Below are 20,212 nucleotides of genomic sequence, written 5' to 3'. Positions count from 1 at the left end.
AACGCACGCTTTCTCCGTAAAAGAGAGGAAGTGCTGCTGAAATTTCTGAAGAAGTTAAGAATAGCTCAGAAAGAACGTAGCAGGATACTCTGACATATAGCAGAGTGCTACCCAGTTCATGGTTTGCCCTCTACAACGTAGAAGGGTTCGTCGCACCACTGCCGGTAGAGCAGGGGAGGTGCTGACGAAATGGTCGGCAGAAGAGCTGCCAGAACCAATGGAACGGCATAATGATGTCCGTTGATGGAACGATGCCAGATCGGCTCGTATCCTTGTGCCTGCAAGGGCACCTTGCTCGTAAGGGCCGCTGAGCCGGAGTAGAGGTTGCGCCTTGGCTAGGTTTGGACTCGTTGCGTAAAAATACGCCGAGTAGCCGATCTATTTAGATCGAGTCATATGCATGCTCATTGAGAACGGTTACACAACCAGACTCGTAAGGGCCAAAGAGCCAGAGTGTGTTGTTTCCACCCAAAGAGGTGTGATGCTCGTGGTGGCCGAAGTGCCAAAGAGCGGTGTTCTGCATGCATATGAATAAGACTTAAGGTCGCACATGCCCCGCGGTTGAAGATCGTGTTAGGGGTACCCCCTCAGTAATGACTGTGTTGGGGAAGACTGAATGGGGTCGCGTACATACTCCCGTAGTGCTGAAAGCACGGGCTGCCTAAATGGCATGCAGATTCTGTCCAAGTAATTGTAAGACTGGCAGACCCCTTCAGGAATTATGCTCACTGTGGAATGACAGTGATGGTACAGCCTTGAGTGACATGTATTTTACTTTGGACCTGATAGAGTCCACGATGGCCTCAGTCACTCATGGGTTTTGGGGTCGTGGTTATCCTTAAGATCTAAGGATTGAACCCAACTACTGCAAGTAGAGGATGCATCCGAATATGGGCCTAGTAGGATTCTCCCAGTTGAAACACACTGCCCTACTATGGATAGGGTCAACAGGCCTCTGGGGTATCTAAAATACATAGAATAATCAACCCCCAGAACGTCGCGTTGATGCCCGGACAATAGCTCTACCTGCGTACCAAAGGCGGGAGCGGTTAATTATCAAACAATGCATTAGTTCTATGTACAGCGATGCTTTGAATGTATGAGTGGATGACGTGTTGAGTCAGTCCAGCATAACCTTTGTGAAGGTGTCATGTTCGGTATACTACTGGACCGACTGGGCGAAGACCCGTGTTGTATCCGCACGACTAAGCGAAACTCGAGGAGTTGTCCTTAGATGCGTGAGATACGGATGTGCCAAGTATGAAGACTTGAGCTAGACATCACTTTGAGACCCGAAAGAGGTCATGGCTAAGTCGTGGAGACTTATGCGGCTATTCAAATCACAGCCCTGAAAAGGCTTGCTCTAAGTCATGAAGACTCGAGCGGATGTTCAACTTATAGCCCTGAGGAGGCTCCTGCGATATACGCTAAGTCTTGGAGGCTTGAGCGTCGTTAATGCGCATTGCGACACTGAGTGGTCATTATCGTACTTGAGTTGAATGGTTACATGATTGCATGCTTACCAGACCATCAGTGGTTCTGACCCCGTTTTATGGGGATTTCAGGTGTTGGACCTGCGTGGCGATATGCGGAGCAAGGCGGCATCGAGTTCCAGGGTTTCTCTAGACAGAGTTGTACTGCTTCCTTTTATTGAACCTACACTGCTTTTCTAAGCAGTAGTGTTGTAATAAACATGAGTTTTCGATAAAATGGAACACCTTGGTGGTCAATGAATTGCTTGGCCACATACCTGCAACGTGCTCGGATTTTTCTAAAACTGACGACTCATTATCGTCTTATTCCGCTGCTAAAAGCTTTTCTAAGTTCCGCTGCAAAGAAAAAAAAAAAAAAGAAATTCATGAAAATTTTAACTTAGCCTTGTTTTGGAAATCCGGGGCGTTACATTAGCCTAAGAGTGTAGGCTGAATGTGGCTAATGTGAAGATCATAAATCTAAGTATCATTCGTATTCTGACTATGGCCATAAATACAAATTTCACCAAGTTTATAAACTTCATAGAAGCTAGTGCATGTGCCATTCGTGTAGACCATGGTGAATTTGTAAAAATATGCATGAATCATCATCCATCACACATTAACATTATAAAAAAAAATAAACTATATGCAATGCTGCCAAAGCTAAGCAGGAAATGTAAATTCTTATTCCAAAGTTTAATTACAAGTTACATCACTATTGAAATTTAAATACATGAAAAATAAAGTCTTCAATGTACCTGCAAAACTAGAAAACTTTGTTAATGAAAATATGTTGGCTTTTCTAGATTTATCCAACAATATCAGGAAATTGTTGGATTTTGCTAGATATAAGCCTTTTCCATGATTCCCTTAAATAAAAATGATAAAGTATGAAATAAAATTGAATAAATAAGGAAGATAAGATATGCAATTTCGAAATTGGGGTCAAAATGACCAAAATACCCCTAATAACAAGACTATGGCCTTGAAATTATGGTTTTTAGAAAGATATTTTGATAAAATGCAAGTTTTGAAATTTGAATGAAATAAACTCAAACCAAATATGCTATGACATGATTAAAAATATGAAATTAGGGTTAGGGATTTCGAAATTTAGGTCAAATGACCAAATTGCCCCCGATAGCAAGACTATGGCCTTGAAATCAGGGTTTTTAGAAATAGATTTTGGTAAAAACTTAGGTTTTATGCACTAAATGAAATCAAATGAGCACAAAATTAAACCTAAAGCATCCTAATATGATTATGAACATGATTAAACCCTAAAAATATATGCTTATGCACGAAAATCCAATAATATCACAAAAACTGTGATTTTAGCAGTGTTTTTGGATCTTTCAGGAACCCGGTTTTGCAATTTGCTTAATTCAGCCATCAAATGGATTCCAAAATCCATAAAAATTGGTACCTGAACTTGTTATAACCCTAATGTCGAATTGGAATCATAAAAATAATTTTTTGACATTAAATTAATCCGAAAATTGCATTAAACCCTAAAAATATGCTATTTTTGACCTAATTCACCAACCAGTCTCAGTCCAAGACCTGAACCAGGGGTCAAATCTCCATGGAAATTTATGAAATTTTACAGAGACTAACTAAGAATAAAAACAGAGATTTCCCAATTTACAGATCGGAAAAATCATCTCTGGTTAGGGAGAAACCCTTCCGGCAATCTGAGCTAAAATATATCACTCTTAACAGGGATTAAAACAGCTATTCCAGATTGAAAATACAGACATAAATAACAATCCTAAACAAAAATCTCTGACATTTTAGTGGTGAATAGTAGACAGAAAAATAATAATACTCACTTTTTACAGATCTAAAATTGGATCTGTGATTTGGGATTTATGACTAACACAAGTCTGATTAGGGTTTTGGTAAACCCTAACAAGTTTTAAATTTAAAAACAGATTCTCTAAAAGGGGAAAAATACTAAACAGTGATAAAAAAATGCTAAAATTTCATAGAAGATAGATCTACTCAATGTGAATCTATAGCACTTTACAGATCTAAAATCGGATATAAAATGAGAGAAATATCATCACAGCAAGTTACCTTCTTGATTTTAACCACGATTTTAAAGCTTTAAAAACCCGATTTGATGTCTGATTTTTTTGACAGGGTTTTTGAGATCCAAAACCTCTGATTTTTCTACAGTAACTCAATAACTCATGCATGCATCACATATAAAAAAATCAGAAATAAACAATGAGAACTTCAATCCAAAATAACATTATCTTTACTGTTCTAAACCTAAAACACACAGAAATTTAAGAAACTTGAAAAACCATGCATTAACTAATGTAAATAAATAAAATAAACCATAAAACAGTAAATAAAACTTATTTCTATGTTGTAGAACGTAAAACAAACATGAATAAACCATGAAAATAAAATAAAAACAGGGAATCAATGGCTGGAATTTGATATCACCTTTAAAACATAGATTTAACCCATTAAAAAGGGTAAATCATATATTTTATTGGTTAATAATGTAAAGAATCATATTAAAATCAATTCTAATGGATTAAAATCCCTGTAAATCATCCAAAACAGGGTTAGATCACCTTATTGGATCGTTCTTGCTGATTCTTGATGGTTCTTGAGGTAAAACCATGGTTGATCTTCCATAAGGAGGGGTATCTAAGCCTAGATCTAGGTTTAAAACATTAAAATCATTAAATAAAATATGAAAAAGGCAAAGGAATTCATACCTTGGAGTTGCAGCAATGGAGGAAGGGCTGGAGAGGAGAGAGAAGCTCCAAGAATTGAAGGTAAGTGAATTGGAAAAATCGACCCCCCTATGGCTTTCTATTTATAAAAAAAATTTAGGTTAAAAATCAAATGTTTTAAAAAAAATGGACTCTTCTAAGGGGGGCGATTTTGGGGTGTAAGGACTATCCTACCCCTAGCCTAAATTATCCTATTTAATACCTAATTAACCCCTAGACTCTCCTAAAAAATCCCCAAATGTAATGCCACTTGGCATTTTTAACATTTGAATTTTAAAACACCTTTAAAAACCTTTAAAAACACTAGTTTTAAAACTAACTTTTAAAAATGAGTTTTTCAAAATGGTTTTGACTCTTCTAAACCTCTAACACTAACCAAGACATCAACTAACCCTAGTCTAGCCCTGACTGACTCGAATATGGTGCCACCCCGAGTGGGCCCTACTTGAGTTTTTACAAAAAGATGATTTTAAAACTTGAAATTGAAGGAGTTTTCAAAAGGATTTTCAAAAGTAATCTTAAAATTAGGATTTTTGAAATGGCATAGGGTTCTAACTGAATTAGAATTCCTCTGGATATGGTGCCAACTGAGTGGGCCCACATCGAGTTTTAGAAATTTTGAAATAAACATTGAAAATGACTTTGAAAAGGGGTTAAAATTGATATTTGAAATTCAAGATCTTTGAAAATAGGGTCTCAAGCGAACTGGAACTCCGGATTAGAGTCCTGAACTCTTAGGACTCTGAGATTTTAGATTTTAAAAGCCAAATGAAAGAATTTTCAAAAGATTTTATCAAGAAATGATGAAATAAGTCAGAAAACACAGTCAGGGTTAGACTCCTAACTCAACCGAACTCAAAAATAGAATCCTGAACTAACTGGACTATGTAAAATGACCTAAATTTTGAAAATAATCGAAAAAGACTGAAAATGGAAGTAAAACGAACTTAAAAACCAGACTTCTGACCGGATTAGGACTCTGAGACAGAGTCCTGATCGGACTGAAACTTTCAAAGATTTGAGAAATTTGATGAATAGAGGAATTCAGAAGCGACACCACCTCAATGGGTCTCATCTGTGAATTGAAATCGATAAAAATTTGAATTTGAAATGAATCCAGATTATTTTCTGAGAAAATATTTCGAAATATAAAGTCCTGGGGTTGGAAAATGACAGAGTATTGAATAAAAACCCAATTTTTTAAATTGATTTTGAAATAAAGCTTTAAAATTCAAATCTGGATTAAATGTTTTGAAAACAAGAGTGCTGGATCTCGAAAATGAGATGGGATGACATGCAATGCGATGAAATTATATGCAAAAATGCATGCAATGATATGCAATGACACATGAAATGTAAGTACTGGATGAGGGTGAAAATTTGGGGTGTTTACATTACCTAGGCAAGGTCGTCAACCACGAGGAACACCATTTTGAAGGAAAAAGATATCTCTTGGAAAAACAATCCGCGAACGGATTTAGAATAAGGAGAAGGCAAGTGGGTAAGCGATTTTCACCGCAATAATCAAGGTATGCACGAGGAAAATAAGATGAAGAATTTTTGCAAATAGACAAAAGAATTGAAAATCCAATGAGAGAAAACATATGATTTTGGAAAATTGCAGACAGGATAAAAGTGCAGCTGGAAATTCGAGATCCAGTAGAACGGAAGAAGGAAAAATCACCTGGAGTTTTGAAAGAAATGGGATATTTGAGGAAATCTTCCAGGGTTTGAGAAAATAAAGGAAAAGATGAGAATATGGGTATTTGAAAATATTTTAGGAAAAATATAGGAAAATAGAGGTAATATAAGAACAATCACATCCTGCACAAACATTTATGCACATACAGCACTCCCTAAAAGGCTGACTCTAGATGCATTATTTTGAAAACAGCTGTAGGACCCTAATCCTAACTCTAGGTTCACATCATCTTTGTCCAATCCAGTTATGCCGATATACCCGAATCGAAATTCGAGGTACGTAGCATATAATTTCAACTCCGGTTCTAAGGTAAGGTTTTCCAACATCCTTGAGCGCCTACCGATATACTTCGGACTGTGGCCCGCGGTACGTGGTAGGGGGGTGTTAACCCAAATAATTGGTCCAGTTGTGAGGCTCTGTCCCGAACTAGGGTTCTAGAAGAGAGCCCAGCAACGTGAAGATCGGGTAATGATAGGTAATGGAGGTTTGAAAAAATGATCACATACAAGAAATAGATGGCTCTAAATCCTAGAGAGATAGACTTTTGAAAATCTTTGAAGAAGCATACATTGTTTGCATTCAGATCCTAAATTGAGGAGAGTTGTATTTAGACCTAAGTCTATGTGAGCATGAAAATATCTCCTCAATCTGGTCCTACCAAACCATGCCTAGTCTATATGCAGTCAATGTCAGCTAGGTCAGAATCTAGGCTCCTAGGTTCGCATGATATCAAAAGTAAAAGAGCTGACATTTTGTGAACACAATTTCGATAATTGAACTGAGTCAAGCAGAATTTTTGGTCAGACAAGGACAGGTCCCATCTCGGTCGCCAAACCTGTTATCGTCGCAAAATTTTTCCCGTCTTCCCTTCTTTGCGGAAGAGAGAGGGAAATGCTTTCGTGATTCAAACTTGACCGGATTTTGGAAATTGTTTTTGAAATACTCGCCTCCATTTTGAAAATTGCGGGAAAATCCATGGGATGGGGCTCGACCTGTCGGTACGAGGTTCGACCGTTCCTGCTGCCTTTAACAGGGGTAATCGAACAAAGGACCAAAATTGTGCTTGACTTAGTGAAATTACCGAAATCGTGTTCTATCCTAAATGCACAGAGAATTCAGGCATGTGCTATGAGAATTTTGGAAAATGTAAATTGGAAAATATGATGTATGATTAGAAAACATTTGAAGTTGCAAAGCATTTCTCAGGAAAAGATGGAAATCAATTTCTCAGAAAAACTCAGACGAAGAAGGTTTGAAATCTCGAGGAAGTTTATAAAGATTTGGAAAATCTTGAAGAGATGAGAATTTCAAGAAAATCTTGAGAAAGTTTAGATGAGAATCTCGGGAAAATCTTGAGAAAGTTTATAAAGACTTAGAAAATGAGAATCTCAGGAAAATTTTGAGAAAGCTTAGAAAGACTTGGAAAACCATGAGGAAATAAGAATCTCAGGAAAATCTTAAGAAAGCTTAGAAAGACTTGAAAAACCATGAGGAAATAAGAATCTCAGGAAAATTTTGAGAAAGCTTAGAAAGACTTGGAAAACCATGAGGAAATAAGAATCTCAGGAAAATCTTAAGAAAGCTTAGAAAGACTTGAAAAACCATGAGGAAATAAGAATCTCAGGAAAATTTTGAGAAAGTTTATAAAACTTAGAAAACCCTGAAGAAATGAGAATCTCAGGAAAAATGGAAGGAATTCTTGAGAAAGGATGAATATTTGAAAATGAAAGCAAGTGTCAGGAAAAACTCGGATTTTGAGAGTTTTCTTAGGAAAATGATAGAAAATTTTGTAGGAAAACTCATTGGATAAGGAAATTTAAAATTCAGGAAATTGAATTCCTGAGAATCTTATATTTGAAATGTCTGAAAATCAACTTGGATTCTTGAGAAAGATAAGAAATTCCTTTTGAAAATGGATATTAAGAAAATAACTTTTTAAGGAAAATCACGGGAAAACTTTGATTTGGGAAATCCAACTCCGAATATCATCATAGTTTCTTGAGAAATTGATTCCATAAAGTGAAAATCTTTTGAGAAAATCATGAGAAAAACGAATGATGCAGATGATTTGAATGAATGAATGCACTTTTGAAAATATTTCTGAAAAATTTGTTGGAAAGATGTGGATTAATCCAAAGTAAATCCTTCACATATTCTGACTGTGACCATAAATATATTCAGGGTTTATTTGAATTAATTCACAATATTTTGAAAACATTGGAAATATGAGGTGCATTTTCAAGATAGCCTAAGAGTGTAGGCTCAATGTGACTGGTAGAGAGATGATGGATCTGGGTCTCGTCCATATTCCGAATAGGGCCGTAAATATGGACTCCACCGAGTTCATCAACTCTCTAAGAGTTGGTGCACGTGCCATTCGTGTTCATCCACGGTGGGTTTTGAAAATTGAGATATATGCATCATAGAATCAGGATATTACTGAAATCAAACTATATGAGATGCGACCTAATCTAAGCAGTAAAAATAAATCTTATTCCAAGGTTTACATCGGATTGTTACATTGCATAACATAAAGTAAAATAAAATTGAAATGGATCCAAGGAATCTGCATCTTCTAGATTTTCCTGCAAAATGAGAGTTAGTACAAAATAAACAAGGAAATGGACATATATATATAATATATACAACGAAGAGACATATATATATATTAAAATGCTAGAATAGGTGCTAAATGTCATGTAACGATGGAAGTGTAACTATATGAGAAAATATATGGATGTTCATACATGGAAATAAGAGCATATGAAGATATATATATATAAGTATATATCTATGTATATATATATATACATATATATATACATATATACGTATACATATAGGTAAATATATATAGATATACATATATATATAGAAATAAAATGAGAAAATATATGCACTAATGGAAATTCTACAAAATGGGTAAAATCAGAAAATATGGATATACGCAGTTTCTGTAGGTAACTTTACATAGTCGTATTTCCTAAATTACAAGATATATTTCAACAAAAATGGGTATAGAGCTTTTCTATATATCAATAAAGAAGCGTGCAAAAATTGGTTGGGAGATCACGATTGGATATAGAGATATACGTTCATGAATATGGCCAAATATCAAGACTGCACACTTGCAGCAGAAAATGAATATGTGCAGGAAATGGGTTGTGGAAGCATCATGGGCTATTTCAAGGATATCATGAAAATGATATGAAAAGCTTGGTGAATAGGTGAAAATGTCATGGAAAATGATGAAATAATGTGTATAATTGGTGCTGCAAATGGAGTGATATAGCAAACAAGAATTTAGCACTAAGCTAAGCAAAATTTCATAAAACTAAGGGTGATGTTCCAGCCATAGCTTCATAAAACAGGGATTTTAACAACAAGCTAGACAAAATCTCATAAATCGAATGATGGTGTTCCAACATAACTTCATAAAAACAGGAATTTGCATATCAAGCTCATAAATCAAATGATGAAGTTCCAACATATCTTCATAAAACAGAAATTTGAACATCAAGCTCATAAATCAAATGATGATGTTCCAGCATAACTTCATAAAACAGAAATTCATCATCAATCTCATGAATCAAAATGATGAAGTTCCAGCATAACTTCATAAAACAGAAATTTATCATCAATCTCATGAATCAAAATGATGAAGTTCCAACCATAACTTCATAAAAACAGAAATTGTAGCATCAAATGATGAAGTCCCAGCCATAACTTTATAAAACAAGAATTTGAACATCAAGCTCAACAAAATTTCATAAATCAAATGATGAAGTTTCAGCCCTAACTTCATAAAACAGAATTTTTGAACATGAAGCTCATAAATCAAATGATGTTCCAGCCCATAGCTTCATACAACAGAAATTGTAACATCAAGTGATGAGGTTCCAGCCATAACTTCATAAAACAAGGATTTGAACATCAAGCTCAACAAAATTTCATAAATCAAATGATGAAGTTTCAGCCCTAATTTCATAAAACAGAATTTTTGAACATGAAGCTCATAAATCAAATGATGTTCTAGCCCATAGCTTCATACAACAGAAATTGTAACATCAAGTGATGAGGTTCCAGCCATAACTTCATAAAACAAGGATTTGAACATCAAGCTCAACAAAATTTCATAAATCAAATGATGAAGTTTCAGCCCTAACTTCATAAAACAGAATTTTTGAACATGAAGCTCATAAATCAAATGATGTTCCAGCCCATAGCTTCATACAACAGAAATTGTAACATCAAGTGATGAGGTTCCAGCCATAACTTCATAAAACAAGGATTTGAACATCAAGCTCAACAAAATTTCATAAATCAAATGATGAAGTTTCAGCCCTAACTTCATAAAACAAAAATTTGAAAATCAAGCTCACAAATCAAATGATGAAGTTCCAGCCATAACTTCATAAAACCAGAATTTTGAACATCAAGCTCCTAAATCAAATGATGAAGTTCCAGCCATAACCTCATAAAACCAGAATTTTACCCTCAAGCTAAGCAAAGTTTCATCAATCAAATGATGAAGTTCCTGCTGCTTGTGGACTGCAAATGGGCTTCCTGCTGCAAGTGGAGGTGTGGCTGGGCTGAAGGCAAAGTGGAAGATGAGTAGCAGCCGGCTGGAAGCTGAAGAAGTTGAAGACCACGTTGGCTGGTGTCTCCTGTTGGTGAGCTGAAGAAGGTAAAGGATGTTGGGGAACAAGCTTGTTGGACTGAAGACAAGGGAGAACGGCTGCTTGGATCCTCTGCACCAACTTGACACGGTAGACAACAAGAAGGGGCGTTCTCTGCTGTAGCTGGACTGAAGAAGGGGAAGATCACGTAGGCTGGGTTGTAGTGGCTGAAGGAGAGGTCTAGATAGCAAATGGCTGAAGAAGAGGGTTTGCTGCTGGACATCTACTGGTGGGATGAAGAAGGTGGGATAGGCAGCCTCACGCTTGATTAGAAGACCCCTTTTGCTGGTGGGCTGAAGACACGGTGGATGATGGGCTTCCTGTGGCTGGAATGAAGGAAGATGTTGGCTGGCTGGAATGAAGATGATCGGTTGGAGTGGATGGGTTGAAGAAAGGGACAAAACGTTGGTTGAAGAATGAAGAAAAAGGCTCCCCACCCTATGCTTCCTCTGCTGCTGGAAAGAAAACTCCTGCAAAAATCCCAAGAAGACCAAGAATCACGATCTTTTTCTCCCCCTTGTGAATCCCCTCTGCGATAAGCACAAAAAACCTCAATCGGCCCCCCTTTCAATCGGCTCTCTCTCCTTCAATCGACCCTCCCCTTTTTTATCAGTAGCCTCTCTCCTTTAAAACCTTCCTTTCCTCTCAAAAGAAACGCAGCCCCCCCCATTCATGAGGTGCCGTTACTTTATTTTTAAATTTTTTTTCAAAATAGCCGTTTCAAAGGGGGGCGCATTCCCTGTTTTTCAAATTTTGGTTTTATTTTCCTAAGTTTTAGGTAAAAATGAAATTTTTTACTTTAGGAAATTCGACTGTGCCATTAAGGCTGCCTCTTTCTAAAAAAAAAAAATTTATTTAAACAAATAAAAAGAAAATAAAATAAAAAGTGAGAATTGAAATAAATGAGAGGCTTTTATGGAAATGCCACCTCAACCCACTTTTAAAATCTTTTTGGGAAAATAAAGTTTTATTTTGTTTTGTAAAATCTTTTATTTTCAAATGGGGTGCCACATGTGTTTGGGCCCGCTAACTAAACAAAATAAATAAATAAATATTGAGAAAAATTCGCAAATTGGTATGAACTTTGGGTGGGTCCCGCTTGAGAAGAAACAACTTACCTGCGAGTCTGAGTATGATGCTAGTTTAAAGGCGGGTCCCGCTCCATTTATTTGAAAATACGAGATAAAACATTATTTATTTTCAAGAATTTGGGAAAAATTGGGTTTTCAGTGCAAAAATATGGATAAATGTAAAAAATTTTGTAAAGAGATTTAAAATCTTTTGCAAAAAGTTTTGAGATAAAATCTTTAAAATCAATATCCAAATATCCAGATTGTTTTCTTGAGGAACATTTTTGTAATTCAAAGTCCTGGGGGTAAAATGGGAAAGATTGGCAATTTTAAAATCCCAGGGTTTTAAAAATCAATTTTGAAAAGTTTAAAAATAAAATCTGGATTGACAATTTGGAAAATCAGGAGTTCTGGATCTCAAACTGACATGCTATGCAGTGAAATGATGCAATGCTATGCACAAACATGTTCTATGAAATGTCACTCTGAGCTCGAACTTGGAAATTCTAACTTTTTGTCCAGAAAGATGATTTTGAAATTTTGCAATTTGAAGATGTCTCTGAACCTAAATATGGAAATTTTGAGGCTCAAGAATGAAATTTTGGACTTTTTGCAAGGTTCAATCTCAGAAAATGACCATTTTGCCCTTTATTGCTTTCGGAGAACTGAAATGTGCCGATTGAGGGCGATGTCAAGAAGGTGAGTGAAAATTTGGGGTGTTTACAGTATGCTTCTTCAAAGTTTTCAAAATCTATCTCTCTAGGACTTAGAGCCCTCTATTTCTTGTATGTCATCATTTTTTCAAACTTCCCTTACCTATCTTTACCCGGTCTTCACATTGCTGGGCTCTCTTCCAGAACCGTAGTTCGGGACAGAGCCTCACAACTGGGCCAACTATTTGGGTTAACACCCCCCCTACCACGTACCGCGGGCTACAGTCCAAAGTATATCGGTAGGCGCTCAAGGATGTTGGAAAACCTTACCTTAGAACCGGAGTTGAAATTATATGCCACGTACCTCGGATTTCGATTCGGATATATCGGCATAACTGGATTGGACAAAGATGATCTGAACCTAGAGTTAGGATTAGGGTCCTACAGCTGTTTTCAAAATGATGCATCTAGAGTAAGCCTTTTAGGGAGTGTTGAATGTGCATAAATGTTTGTGCAGGATGTGATTATACGTGTATTATTTCCTCAATTCTTTATATTTCCCAATGTTTTCCAACTTATTAGGCCTTTTTCAAAATATCCTTATTTTTCACAAGATATTTTTCTCAAACCCTGGATTGATTTTCAAAATATCCTATTTCTTTCAAAACTCCAGGTGGTTTTTCCATTCTACCTTTCTACTGGATCTCAAATTTCCAGCTACATTTTATATCCTGCCTGCAAAATTTTTCAAAAATTTCCCACATTTTCCTAGGTCTCATTTTGAGTCTTTCTCTGTTATCAGTTTGATGGCATCCAGTCAAGTTGATCCTATCTTTCCTGAAGGTCACATCTCCTATAAGGTGCAACAAGGTCGTCCTGAACATCGAGCCCTCAGCACCGGAACTTTCATTCCCCGGTGGTACTATTCCTAGCTAAAAGGCTTTTCCCGAATGTTCTCGAACCATTTGAGTGAGTGCGAATTACATCTAGCGGCAACAGTCGGAAAGCAGACCATCAACGACAACCTGATCCATGCAATGGCAGAGCGATGGAATCCTCGGACGTGTACCTTCTGGTTCCCATGGGGAGAAATGACCGTTTTAATGGATGAATTTTTAGAGATCATGGGGTTACCAGAACCAGCCGGTCAACCAAGCGATCCATTAGAACATCAATTCCTTATCAATGTCAAGGGTTTGGACCCCGAGATTCATTAGCTCGTATGACAGGCCGCCGATCTTGGCCCCTGATCCAGTTGGAGGGAAATGAATATGTTGACCTGCTCGAGTTGTACCACCAGTACGGGACCTTCGTTGAAGTCAGCTCGTTATCAAGGACAGCTAAAGAAAGGATTCAGAATGCAATGGTTCTGTGCACTGTAGGATTATCCCTCTTTCCAGATGGACAAAACTACATGAACATCAAAATAATCCAGCTTATAAGAAGATGGGGAAGTCGGCAGACCAATCACCTCTCCATACCCATGGCAGCGCTCGCCTTCCTATATCGTGGTCTGACTCGATTCTCACTTGGGGAATCCATCTTAGTTGAAGGTTGCATCTACGCACTTCAATCCTGGTTCTTCCAGCATGTTCCAGCCTGAGCAAACTCTTTTAGATACAATGGACAAGAACTCCTTCCAGTGGCACAGTACCGATCCATGATCAACAACATTCAAGAAGATGACATTGTCTGGGACTATTTTGATCGGCAACTATCTCCTCCGAGATACACATATGCTTATGGCAAGCGGTTCAAGTTGTTGGGACCTTTCTTTTGCACTTACTACCAACCGGAGCGATGTGTTCGGCAATTCTCCCAGAGGCAGCAGTACATCAAAGCCCGACTGCTATCAGGAGCTATGGCAGAGTTCGATCTCACCTCTGCACAATGGTCCGGGGCATATCATTCTGCCCGCTACAACTGGGATTCTTTTGTTTCTCTTAAAATCTTTCCTGGTCCTAGAGTGTCTGCCGACTATCGTGAATGGTGGCAAATTGTCTGTCCTCCACCTCTCTCTCAAGATCAATAAAATCATATTTTTCTCATTTCAACAAAATTCTCTCTCTTTTTATGTGTGGTTTGACGACCTCGCCTAGGTAACAAGGCATATTTTTGTTGTTTATTTCTCTTGCAAAAAGAATGACAACATAATTGTCGTGATTCCCGCGACGACTCAGTCCCTAGTAATGGGATATCTTTCTCAAATTGTCTACCATATTTTCAGCAAATATTTCTTCCAAAAGCCAATTCCTTCAGAATTTAATCAGGTCTTTGCCCTGCAGAGAGCATCCATAACATTTGATGGTTTGGACAAGATCAGGCAAAAGAACAACGACATCTCAGTACTCGTCAGCCTCAGAAGAAGAGATGGGTTCCCCCCGATCCGAGAGGAGTCAAGAGCAGCAGCAAGAAGACGATGGCATAGACCCTCAAATGTATGCCATGTTCCGGAAAATGATGAATAAAATGATGAATGAACAGCCCGGGACCAACTCAGAAAGGAATCCCTTCAGAGAAAAGTTCCATGGTCACAGGGACAAGAAAGCTTCCAAAAAGCAAGTTCAGCTGGAAGAAATCTCAGACGGAACCGATTCAAATGAAGATACAGATGAAGAATATGAAGTGCCTCCAGTATTTCAAAAAAGGGGCCAAGAACAAAGAAAAGGCCGCAAATCAAAGAGTCAGGATGCAGAAAAGCCCCTGCAAGCACAGTTCAGGGAAATGGCCCGAGTTGTCAAGGATCTGCAACCCCGCGATAAGGGCAAGAAAGTCTTCACCAGTGAGGACTTTTATGACAGCTTAGAAGGGGATGATGATTTGGAGAATCTCCCCCGTAAATTCATCAAGTTCGATGGTTCTGGCGACCCAAAAGCTCATCTCGCCACTTTCTTTGCTGAATGCTCGAGGTTCAAGAGAGACAACCGAGCACTATTTTTACGCTTCCCCCGCAGCTTGGAAGGAGTTGCAGCTAAGTGGTATGCTGAGCATATCAACCCCATCGAGCTCAAGGAGTTCGATAAAGTGGTAAACTTGTTTATTGAACGCTTCTTGTTCAACACAGAGGCGCTTCCTACATTGAGTCATCTCTGCAATCTAAGGCAGAATGAAAATGAAAAAGCACGTGACTTCATTCACAGATGGAGGTCAGCCTGCAACAAAATAAGAGATCCTATCTCGGAAAGGCACGCCCTATCCCTAATCCTCAACAACTTTTCGCAGCCGTTAAGAGGATTGATCTCCACAGCACCTTCCAGGACCTTTATCGAACTAACTGAATGAGCCGAATGGCTCAAACTGAGTGTGGAAAATGGAGTCTATGAAGGCTTCACTTTTTCCAAAAACAACCCCCAAGGTGAGCAGAAGAAGAAAGCTCACTTCACCTATTCTGCCAACAACAACAACAACAACAACAACAACAGTCAGAATCAGTACAAAGGGCAGAAGAAAGATTACTGCTACGGCACAGGAAGTTCAAACAACAAAGGACATCAGAAAGGAAAGCCTGCTCCTCAATACGGCAAGCCTCCTCAGCAGGATCAAGGGCCAAAACTGTGTGAGAAGACCAAACATGAAGGATGGAGTTACGACAAAAAGTTTACTCCTTTAGACCAATCACTCGAGGAGGTGCTCGAGTATATGCTGTCAAAACAGATGGTTAAGTTGCCTAGACTGGCCGATCCCCCTGTGCCCATGGGGAAATGGAAAGATCCGTTCTGCAAATTCCACAGGACAGTGGGACACAACACCGAGAACTGCTTTGTTCTCAAAAACATCGTGCAAGATCTCATTGAAAAAAATCTTTTAGTGGAAGGAGAAGAAGAAGAGAAAATGGATATTCTCAATCAGCCCTTTCCTCCACACACCACAGCAGTAGTGTCTGCACAGCCATTCCTGCCGCATGAACACATCAAGCTGTGTTCTGCACAAGATCTACAAGTTCAGCACCAGGTGTCAGTACTACGACAAGCAGCTCCTGATTCTAAGAAGATGGACCTAATTTCAGCATTCGACAAGATGAAAGTTTCGGAAGCACCTATAAAGTCAGCCCCCAAGTCAAAGGGAACTCCTGACTCCCTCAAGCGAATCATCAAACCCAGGCTGGAGAATTCAAGTCAGAAGCCTCTGACCGCTCTATCCAATGTTTCCATCTTTGACTTGGCCAAGAATTCTAGCAAGCACCAATGAGTACTGGATGATTTGCTCAGAAAGATCAAAGTCAAGCCCAGTACCACTCCTGAAGACATGGCACAAATAGTGAACTCTGCCATGACAAATGCGCCAATCACTTTCTCGGATGAGGACCTCCCAAAGCCTCATTCCTTTCACAATAATGCTCTGTACATTGTCGTTCGAGTCAAAGGAATGACAGTACCCCATGTACTGGTCGATGGAGGCAGTAGCCTCAACATATGTCCCGAGATGACAACGAAGGCATTAAGGATCAAGGACGGAGAATACATTCCAGATCCCATCACTATCTATGGGTTTGACAACCATGGTCAAACGGCTAAGGGCAAAATATTTCTGAAAGTGTTCATCAACTATTCGGTGCACTCCGTCCTCTTTCACGTAGCTAATGTGCCCCCAACCTACAATCTGTTGCTCAGAAGGACATGGATTCATAATGCAAATGTAGTGCCTTCCACCCTCCATCAATGCGTGAACTGGTCAAAAGGTGGAATGATAACCACAGTGCTCGGAGAAGACCCATAAGAGAGACTCCCGCAACCCATGATTCCCCGACCGTCATTCACCGCGGATATTCCCAGCATCAGGGAAAGCGAAGAGATCAACCTCGGAGAAAATCAAGAAATACTCCAGGCATCATCAGAACTATCTCTGCACACGGTAGCCATGACCCAATGGAGAGGCCCTTAATTCTTCAAGGTTAGAGGCCGAATCAACTACAGCACCATTAAGGATCACCCCTTGTTTCCTCAATTCATGAAGGCAAGAAAGGGATTCGATTTACTCTTGAAGCACGATTATCAACCCTTCAAGGGACTGGGTAAAAATAAAGATGGCTGCATCGAGCCAGTGATCCAGAAGCATCGTCCCCACAGAGCAGGACTAGGGTTCTCCGAAGGAAGCTCGTCAAAGAAGACTATTTTTGTCAAAGGGGCACATTGAAGACCATTTGTTATTTTCTTTCTATTATTTCCCAAATAAATGTCTCATTTTATCAAATGTCATTGATCAATTCAAAATCAATAAAATTCCAAGTTTCTTTGTCTATCTGGATGCCATCTATCTCCTTTCCGTCTATCTCTTCATTTTATAATTTTAATGCCATTTTATGCATAGTTCTCTTCAAACGATTGCTTGTCTTACGATAGGCAATTTTATCTGAACCAAATTTCTTATCCAAAATTTCAGAATGACTTCTCGGACAATCAAGAAGCTCGTTCTCAATCCCAAGGCTTTTCAGAAGTTGGTAGCAATTCATAGAGTCAAAGCAAGCACTGAAGACGACAAGATTGCAAAGCAGTCAGATGATTATGCAGAATATGATCAGTCTCTTCAGGAATTACCAGAGTTCGCCGCAGTTCAGAAGCAGGATGAACCATCTCCTCTAGTACAAGATCCGACTGAAGATGTCAATATCGGTTCAGAGGAAGATCCCAAAATTCTCCAGATCGGAACCAGTTTGAGTCCAGAAGAAAAGAAAAGGCTTACAGATTTTCTCAAGCGACATGAAGAAGTGTTTGCATGGACATATGAAGACATGCCGGGCTTAGACCCGAAACTAGTCGAACACCATCTTGTCTTGAAGCCAGATGCTAAGCCAGTTAAGCAAAAACTGCGAAAAATGGATCTTAGAATAGAACAACAAGTCAAGGAAGGACTTGAAGATCTCCTCAAAGCAGGATTTATTCGAGCTATTGACTACTCAGATTGGTTAGCCAATATCGTCGTTGTCTCAAAGAAAAGTGGCAAAGTAAGAATCTGCATAGACTTCAGAGACCTCAACAAGGCAACTCCGAAAGATGATTATCCACTTCCAAGCATCGACCTTCTAGTCGATAGCACGGCAGGACATGCCATGTTCTCCTTCATGGATGGATATTCCGGCTACAATCAGATTAAGTTGGCCGCCCGCGACCAATCAAAAACTTCCTTTACTACGCCTTGGGGCACTTTCTGCTATACAGTTATGCCTTTTGGGCTCAAGAATGCTGGAGCAACATATCAACGAGCAATGGCCGTTATCTTTCACGATCAGATGCGCAAAATCATGGATGCGTATGTTGATGACATTCTCGTGAAATCTAAAGAGGAAGAAGATCACCTCAAAGCTCTTGATCAAGTCTTTAAGCGACTCATCCTTTATAAGTTAAAGCTTAACCCGCAAAAGTGTGTCTTTGGAGTCGAGTCAGGCAAACTGTTGGGATTTCTGGTCAGCAAAAAGGGAATTGAAGTTGACCCAGCCAAAGCAAAGGCTATCATTGATATGCCACCTCCGAAGAATCTCAAAAAACTGTGTAGCCTTCAAGGACGTATGCAATCAATTCAGCGATTTATTTCCAATTTGTCAATGAGATGCGAACCTTTCAATCACTTGCTCAGAAAAGGAGTGAAGTTCGAATGGGGACCAGAGTGTCAGCAATCGTTCGATCGAATCAAGAAGTATCTTCTCAATCCTCCAATCTTGAAGCCGCCAGAATTGGAAAAACCTCTTCTGTTATACATCTCAGTCAATCAAGTTGCATGCGGCGGATTCTTGGCGCAATACAAAGAAGGCAGCTTGATAGAGCATGCCATTTATTATGTGAGTAAGACTTTCATAGATTATGAAAAGAGATACTCTCAAATAAGAAGACCTGCCTAGCTCTGGTATGGATGTGTCAGAAGCTAAGACTGTAAGACCCACAATTTTTCAGAAAATATCTGAATAAAATTCATGAGGCATTTACCGGTAAAAATAGCATTTCTTTTCAGAATGCGAAACGAATCAATTCCTGCGAGCCAGTTATACTTAGGATATTCGTCGAATTGCGAATATATACTCAAACACTCTGGAAGCCATAACTTCCTACCTGAATGAAATCAAAGGATTCCTGCGAGCCAACTTTCTTAGTTACGTCAATACGAAGGGAATGGCGTACTCAGAATTTTTCGGAAAAAAATCGCCGAAAACCCGAAATTCTTGCGGGACCCACGGAAATATTGGTGGGACCCACAGAAATATTCCTCAGAAAATATCTGGTGGGACCCACAAAAATATCCCATGGAATATCCAAGTGGGCCCCACACCAAGGAACCTCTTGGAATTAAAAAGAAGCCAAGGGGGTAGAAGGGGGATAAAAATTCCCAAGAGGAGGTGGGCTTGGGCTATAAATAGCCCTCCCCACTCTCTCTCTTCTCATAAAAATCGACCCCCCCTCTCTCTCTTGCCTTCTCTCTCTCTCCTAAACCTCCCCTACCTAGCCTAGCCCACCTGACCTGGTCTGAGCCTGCCTGACTTAGCCTGAGCCTGCCTGACCTGGTCCTAACCCACCTGACCTGGGTCTGAACCCACTTGACCTGGTCCAAACCCAGTTGACTTGACTTGAACCTAGTTGGGTTTAAAGTCAAAGTCAAAGTCCTTTTTGGTCCAGATTCCGGTTTGGGTTTCTGAACCCAGACTTAGCCTACTTGAGCTGAGTTCGAACCTGCTGAACCCAGTTGACTTGGATCGAACCCTGTTTGGTTCAAACCACTTAGGTTGAGTAGCTTGACCTACTCTACCTCTTTCTCAACTAAGTCAGCTCCATCTGACTTAGTCTGACCTCTCGAAGGAAGGCTCGAAGCCAAAGAAGCCACCCGGAGCCGTTTCTTCCACGATTTGAAGTAAGTTCGCTTCGTTGATCCATCTCTCTCAAGTATTTGATTGT

At 39.1% G+C, this 20,212-nt stretch overlaps 1 long non-coding RNA gene across 1 annotated transcript; it reads right to left on the bottom strand.

The window, feature by feature from the left end:
- Positions 1–8,350: 8,350 nt before the first annotated feature.
- Positions 8,351–10,564, bottom strand: LOC149813217 (uncharacterized). Its single transcript, XR_016428283.1, has 2 exons — positions 10,429–10,564; positions 8,351–8,518 (listed from the first exon to the last, which is right to left on the bottom strand). It is a non-coding gene; the product is annotated as an uncharacterized LOC149813217 (long non-coding RNA).
- Positions 10,565–20,212: the final 9,648 nt, after the last annotated feature.

Source organism: Nuphar pumila, chromosome 16 (assembly GCF_984573655.1).
Source record: "Nuphar pumila chromosome 16, dmNupPumi1.hap1.1, whole genome shotgun sequence".
NCBI lineage: Eukaryota > Viridiplantae > Streptophyta > Magnoliopsida > Nymphaeales > Nymphaeaceae > Nuphar > Nuphar pumila.
Note: the sequence above shows the minus strand (reverse complement) of the source record. Positions and strands in the feature narration are given on the sequence as shown.